Source organism: Miscanthus floridulus, chromosome 1 (assembly GCF_019320115.1).
Source record: "Miscanthus floridulus cultivar M001 chromosome 1, ASM1932011v1, whole genome shotgun sequence".
Taxonomy (NCBI): Eukaryota; Viridiplantae; Streptophyta; class Magnoliopsida; order Poales; family Poaceae; genus Miscanthus; species Miscanthus floridulus.
The window spans coordinates 198,921,280-198,927,279 of record NC_089580.1 but is presented as its reverse complement, the minus strand read 5'-3'; positions in this window follow the sequence as shown (position 1 = coordinate 198,927,279).

Sequence of the window (6,000 nt, the reverse complement as noted above, 5' to 3'; positions counted from 1 at the left end):
ACCTTTGCCTTGTGCATTCCATTCCATCTCCTCCAATGTTGATGCAACACATGCACCAACATGATAAACAATGGTATGATCCACTTCATATCATCATGTGATCATATTGGTTCATCGATCTTGACATTACTTGCTCTTCACCGTTGCCATCAGTCCATTGGCGCTAAGTCTTGCTCAAGCTTCACCGCCACACGGTCCATCACTCCAAAGCCTTTGACTTGCCCTTACGCTTGCAACCGGTCCATCAAGCTAAGTCTTGTCTTGATCTTCTCCACCTTGATCACATGACTCAATGTCATGTCTCATGTGCATTTAAGCTCCTTCATCATCACATGTGTGAGCTTTGCAACATCTTCAAGCCATTTTCACCTTCATAGCATATGTTGCTCACACACATGTACCTGTGGACTAATCACCTGTGTATCTCACATAAACACAATTAGTCCACCTAGGTTGTCACTCAATTACCAAAACCAAACAAGGACCTTTCAGGTGTTTCCTCCCGCCTGAAGAGCAACTGCTCTTCTTGGGCGCCAGTGCCAAAAAATAGTCCCCGTCACAAGAGTTTGCAAGAGGTAAAAGGCATAAGGCCAAATAGAAAAACACAAAAACACAAAAAACAAAGGAATTGGTGACTTACTCTAGCGCTGTTGAGGTGGTAGGAACATTTTTGGGATAAACCCCCTAGTTTCCTGCTCCAACTCGACCGAGCGGGACCACTTCGAGCCTACCCCTGCTCCTGAGTAGGGGGTCTCTCCTCCCTTGTCTCCGAGGGTGCGGCGGTGGAGCCACCCCGCTCTATCGGCACCTCGGGCATGGTGGCTGGATCCACCCACCCCTATCAGCTCATGGGGCACGGTGGCAGATTCACCTCCCCCCATCCACCGGTCCTCCACCAACACCCTAGGTGTGGTGGCTGATCCACCCGCTCCCACCGGATCTAGAGGATGGGCCGACTGGTTTGGCCCTGTCTCCGCCAGGCCTCACGGACTCACTTCTCGACGCATGGAACGGGAAGGGACCCTGCGTGGGCAAGTGGGTGCTTGTCAATGAATCCTCGCCCTCCAGACATCCCAATCCACATTGACAACTACCTCATAAAAATCCTCATCATCGTCATCCACTGCTTGTCTCCTCTCCTCGATCCTGTGCTTGCTGCTTTTGTAGCATCTTCTTCTTCTTGAGCTCCCTCGTTCTCCTATCCCACTCGGCTGTGGTGTGATTCACTGTCGCTAGGATCTAGGTGCTTCAGTAGCGGAGCCAGGGCTATCCCTGAGGACAAGTCTCATCGGCTAGTCCCGCTACCCCAAGGTCAGCTTCAAGGGGTTAGAAATTCAAGTGAAGAGGAGGCACGGGAAAAGGGAAACCTTATGAAATTCGATGAACCTCGGCTCCGGCCGCATTGGGGAATGCCCTAGCACTGGATACACGATATCAAGGACAACACTAGCGCTGTCCTTCGAAGGCTCCATCGCCTCCTTGATTTGCTATGCCACTTCGGTGGGGGGAGTGCTTCGTCGACAAGCGTCGTCCCTTCAAGCGATGCTCTGAGCCCCATCAGGTATAGGGGGAGCACGTGGCTCATCAATGGCGCCACCCTCCATGTATGGTAGGTGCCGATGATCCTCGATCCCTTCACACCCCTCTCCTTCAGAATTTGGAGATGGTCCTTGATCCTCTTCTTGTCTTTGTCTAGGACACCCCACTTGAATGACCCTAGGACATCTTCGATGATGCGCTTGGAGAACACCGGCAAGGGGTAGCAACATCGTCCTTCACATAAAACCAATGCGAATGCCACCCCTTGTTGGAGGTCGATAGACGCATCGATGGTATTCGTTCACCCGGTTGTTTCAAAGATGAATGCTGGCGCATCCCATCGGCATGCTCAGCTCTTGCTTCCCAACCCACTTCTTCGACAGGTTTACGACGAAGAGATACCGCCACTAGGTCGAAAGTAGGGACTAATCCCTAGGAACCCCTCACACAGGGCGACGAATGATGCAATGTGCTAGACCCCATTGGGAGTAAGGTGCTACAACTCCACCTGGTAGTAATCCAACAGCCCTCGAAGGAACTTATGAGCAGGTATGGTGAATCCCTCGCTCATGGAAGTGAGCAAAGGACATGACATATCCTTCGAGCGGCGGTGGCTCAATCCTCATCATCGGGCAGCTACCACTCCTCGATGGTAGTCAACGGGCAAAGGAGGCCACGGTGAATGAGGCCCTCCAGGCGCTGAGGGGTGAAGTTGGATCTGCACCATGGCTCCATTGAAACCATGAGGAAGGGGGTGGAAGCGAGTTTAATAGTGGCTGCAATGCAGATGCGAGCTCGACAGCGGCTGCGATGCGAGTGTGGGAGGCTCAGGCGATTGGCGGCAGGAGATTGTCGATGCGAAGGTGAGGAGGCAAAGTATAGAACCCTGGGGGTGAACCCCTTGGTTTTATAGGGGCGAATGATGCGAGAAGAGCAACTACCCACCTAGGTCTCTGAGCCTACCACGATACACCACCACGTCACTGTCGTGGGATATACGCCCGTGATCCCTATCATTTTCCAACCAAAATTCGCGCCAGACGTTTCGCCTTCGCAAGCAGACCGAGACTCTTTTTCGATAGAGGGGATATGAGTCAAAAAGCATTTCTTTAGCCTGATCTGGGCCCAGGAGTTCAAGGGATGGCCCAATAGTTTTAGCGGCCATCCCAATGAGGGATGGGCCTACAAATGGCCTAGAACTCAGGTACATGAGCATTAGGGGGCCTTGATCCATAATTGAGTCCCTAGCCAAGCTGACCCTGGATGAAATCCCCGCGAACTGAGATACAAGGGTTCCCTTAAAACTGTCTAATTGACAAAAACCAAATCTCACCGCCTTACCCGCGAAGGGTCCAAAATTACCCCTGGGCGATTCTATCCAAATCACCGGGGGCTCGGGGGCTACACCCGATGGGTGCGCTCACGCGCACCCTCTGGCAAATTGAAATACCCCCTGGGTGATTCTGCCCGAATCACCTGAGGGCTCGGGGGCAACACCCATCGGGTGCGCTCGCGTGAACCCTCTGGCAAGTCAAATCACCCCCCGGGCGATTCTGTCCGAATCACTCGGGGCTCGTGGGCTACTATCGGGGACCTAATATCGAGGTACCCAATGAGGTAGAACTAATAACCATCAAATGACAGAAGATTGGTTTCTCCTCGCTCGACCCCCGAGGGCTAGACTCTGCCTTGCCCGATGGCTAAGGGCTGGCTCCACCTCGCTCGATATCTGAGGATAGGCTCCGCCCCGCCCGACGGCTGAGGGTTGGCTCTGCCTCTCCTGACGGCTGAGGGCTGGCTCTGCCTCTCCCGACGTCCGAAGGCTAGTTCTGTCCCGCCCGACGACCAAGGGTGGGCTCTGCCTCGCCCGACGGCTGAGGGCAGGCTCCGCCTTGCCCAATGACTGAGGGTCGGCTCCACCTCGCCCAACATCCGAGGGCTGGTTCCACCCCGCCCAATGTCCGAGGGTGGGCTCCGCCCCGCTTGACGACTGAGGGCTGGCTCCACCTCACCCAACAGTTGAGGGCGGGTTTCGCCTCACCCAACGATTGCACCCTGCTCCTTCATGATGATAAGAACAGGGTATGACAGGACATTCGAGTTAAACCATAGTATCGAGGACCATGCCCTGCACGCCTACAGGAAGGTACCGTCAGGAACAATGGGACAGGCGCTTTAAGCCCTTTCCAACCTAACAGTGCTCAAATAGTGTTGTAGGCGTCGACTTTTGTCCCACAGTGTTGTAGGTGCCGCCATCAGCCCTCGGGCGCGGATACTAACACATGCATACGACAACCGCTATAATCCAAGGAAGAACTCACATCATCTACAGTGACAGGCGTATAGTCATTTCCCTGTCTACTCTCCATAGAGTCATGGCTCGGCGCCTTGACGCACCGCACCATCCGTCGAGGGAGGATGGGACATGACCTCCGGCTGAAACAAAGTCAGAGCCCCGCCCAATCAGGATCGGTGAAACATGCTATCCCTAGCGTGGTCTACAATGTCAGCAGGGCAGGCTCAAGGGAAAAGGAAGACTCGACACCCTCGAAGGACTTTCTCTATCTTTAGTTTTTTCCTCTTTCTCCCATCTGTAACCCTGCTCCCCCTTGGTCTACAAAAGGGAGGGCAGGGCACCCCACTAAAGGAACCGATTGTTTTAACACACAAGACACAGTCAAGCAGCAACCGAGCATTAGCGTCCTTTCGACCTTTCTATGAGAGACTTGGGACCCGTCCCTCTATCGACCGTTTGTACCCTCTACTACAAACCTTTTTCGGTACTAATAACACGAGCAGCAACAGATTAGACGTAGGGACGTTCTGCCCAAACCAGTATAAACCTTATGTCCTTTAGTACACCATCCAAAGCTAAATCGGTCTTTCGTTGCCTTGAAAGAAAGATTATAATATTTCAAATACACGGCAAGGAACGACAAAGGTGTGCATCACGTGAATAGAAGAAAAGGCAAGAGAAGCTAGACGATTAAAGGAAGGCAAAGCATGCATGCACACGATTAATTAAAGGAAAGATATATTGATTATTCCTGTTGCCAACGTATTAAGGATGCATGTATACACGTATATACCAGGCTAATATAGAGAGGGTTTCCAGACTCGGTCAATCAAGGAAAATAAGTCGAGCTTGCATGGGACTCTGGAAAATATCTTGTACATTTCACATGGCCGATAAAATAGGATATTCCATTTGCTTGACAAGGACAGGCACGTATTCAATTCATCGACGAGAAGCCACGTGAATATGGAAAACAAGAGAAAATACAAACGGGAGTTCGTACATGAAGGAAAAAGAAATATTATTTTATTTGGAATAAAACATGACGTCTAGACGCAACTCAACGATTAATGGAAGAAGCAAGGGCACGTGCATGTACAAGGCCCATTGGGTGTCATATATTGGTATACGTATATTGAGCAAAGTAATGTGCCTACGTACAAGGCCTTGCTGATTGAACTAAACAAGAAAAGACACATTGGGTCAAAAGAGTTTTATTAGTAAGGATTCTACAGAAAGAAAAGCTAGAGTCCATATATCTTAATATTTCTTTTTCTTTAGATTTTTTTAGACAAGTTTTGTACGTTTTTAAGAAGATATGAGTCATTAGCCTAGGGTATAAATATAAACCCCCTGGTCATTGTAAATGGACATCTCTCAATCAATCAAAACAATCTTTACCTTTTCGGCTTCAAGTCAACCCTTAGGAGCAGGAGTAATGTAGATCTCAACGAGTTCTTTAACAAGCAGGGCTGCCATCGGTTAAGTTCGACCTCCAACTTGTCTGTAAGTACCGTCACGACTTATATTATTGCTTGTAAGGCTGCATCAGCTGATTGACCTCTTGCAAGTCGTAGTATAAGTTAGTTATCGATCATTATCTAGTTCAAGTACGACTGCCATCGATTAAGCTCGACTTCTCGAATTAGATTAAGGTCAAGTTATCGGCTCTACTTAAGGGTGGCATCCTTCGGGTAGATTTATTAAGTTACCGATCTTGCTGATGTTCTTATTGTCAGTAGTTTCAGCAATATCAACCTGCCCGATCGTCACATCCTTTTAGTCCATCGTTTATTTTGGTATATTACGATAATTCTTACTTAAAACGATGGATTATGTTTTATCGGCCGTTCTACTTCGATCTTGATTGTGCATAGTACGCGGCCAAGGCATGTCTGATCTTGAGTATGTTTATTAGCTAGTTGAATCTGGTCTATAACTTGCTATTATGGCTATAACGATCCGTTCAATCCCCACTGTTGGCACTTTAAATCAGAGTATGATAGTTGGTAGATTTGCTTTCGGTCAGGCATGACCTTGGTTGTTTGCTATGCCTACATCGGCTAAATAGCCAATTGCCTGCACTTTAACGATCATAGTATGTTTTCATGATTCTGTTAAATGTGAATAGATCTGTTTACTTTAAAAGTTTAATCTATTATCTT